We start from the raw sequence: 2110 nt of genomic DNA, 5'->3' as shown, positions 1-2110 counted from the left end.
GGAATTAAGTAATATTTTTTATTTGGTTTTTTTTTTTTTTATCAAAGATATGAGACTCGAACCCGCAACTTCTTAATTGAATATGGGAAGACTATGCCATTTGAGCTATTATTCATTGGCTTTCTATTTGATTATTTAGATCCAGGAATTTATTATTATTGTATAGCTAAATTGTTGGGTAGGTTGGAAACTCAAATTCATGGCATATTTTACCTAGGAGCAAAACCAAAAAGAAACACTGCTCAATATATTTATATAGATGGTGACTAAAGAGGGCAATGCATGTGATGGAAGAAACATCAATAGAAGATGGGAATTGAAGGGACCATATAAAGAAGAGTGAATACCCCACTCCCCTCTCCTTACAATTATTTCGAAAGGATAATGAGATTCAAAAAAAATATTCAATTTGGTTTCTGATTTTTTTTTGGATTGATTAGTTTCTGTGCAAAAAAAATAATATTAATTTTTTTTTACACAGGAACCTTATTATTCTTTTGAAGTAATTGTCAAAGACCAAATTGAGTTTTATTTTTGTTAAAGACCTCGTTGTTTTTCGAAATAATTTTCAGGACCGTTTTAAATTTTTTTCCTATAAAAAAATGCTTAATCAAACATCAGAAAAAAACCACCACCAAAACTACTTAACCCTGATTTGGACAGAAGATTATTGCTATCAACACAACTACACAAGCAAACATAACAACTCATGCATCATCATTATATTTCACATGCTGCCCATTCCCAATATATAGTTTTAAAGAATCAATATCAATTAATGCATAATAACAACAAATTAGAGACAGTTCTACTTCTACACTATATATATCTTACTGGTAATTTAATTTAGAATAAATAAATAAAAATATATATGAAAGATTTTTGAGATAACAAAAATACATACGATAGAATTGAAATTTCACATCAAATATTCTAAAGAGCGTTACATCATTTTATTATTGGCCGCATATATACAGTACACTACATTTAACAAAAATGGAACTGCTCTAACAGTGAATTAGTTTTGTCCATTGTTATTTATCTTTAATGTGGATATTATAATTTTGATTCTGTTGTGTGTATTTTTATTATTTTAAAAAATTTTAAATGTGTATTTTTGTTCATTTATTCTTTAATTTAAAGAATTTAAATTTTGTAGTCTTCTCTTTTGGTGTCTGACAAAGAAAAAAAAAAAAGAAAACAGCAAACTCACCTGATCCGGCCGTTACAAATCCAACATCATAAACTCAGCATTATCATTCATAACTCAGCATTATTCACGTTATTATTCAAAAAGCTGGTGTTATAGTTCGGCATTACAGTTATTAATCGGCATTCAACGTCATTAATCGACAACTTACGTTACAACTCAGTTTAACGGACTGCTTTCCAAAAGTGAAACGTCCAACCTAACATTTCACCCTTATTATTGCTCTTTAATACAGGTAATAAAGCAGAAGCGTAACCGACTCGCACATTTTCACCCATAAAAAGGTATGATCTTCCCATAGTTGTAAGAACCGGACCGATAATCGAACCGGTCAGGTCACTGGTTCACTGGTTTATTGGTTCAACCGATAAACCGCTGGTTGAACCGGTAAAACCAGTTTCACATAAATAAAAAATATAAAATACTAAAAATAGTCATAAAATTAATAAATTCAAAATACATATCGTTAGTTCTTCACCAACATTTTAAAAACAACCAAGTTTCAAAGTCTAAATATAACTAATACAAAGATAAACATGAAAGCGACTTTAGAAAAACAGTTCCTTTAGGACAATAAACTAAAAAATTAATCAAAGTACGCCTACAACGATCAGTCCATCCATCAGCCATAATAGTGCATCCAGTTTGCTTCCAAATCTCACGATAACCATCAATCATTTTCCTCACATCCTCAACTAATTTACTCAACAAATACCCACGGACTCTTGGATAACTTGGCCCTTTATACCCTGCACCCATGCTTGCAATAGCATCAATCATTGGCTGATAGTAAGCTGAATTAACCGCATTAAATGGGACAGAGGCATCCACCATCCATTTCGCAATAGCAATATCACACTTCTCCACAATTTCTTTGCACCGGCCGGTTCAACCCGGTTC

The sequence above is a fragment of the Arachis ipaensis genome, chromosome B01, assembly GCF_000816755.2.
Source record: "Arachis ipaensis cultivar K30076 chromosome B01, Araip1.1, whole genome shotgun sequence".
In the NCBI taxonomy this organism is placed as follows: domain Eukaryota; kingdom Viridiplantae; phylum Streptophyta; class Magnoliopsida; order Fabales; family Fabaceae; genus Arachis; species Arachis ipaensis.
Note: the sequence above shows the minus strand (reverse complement) of the source record.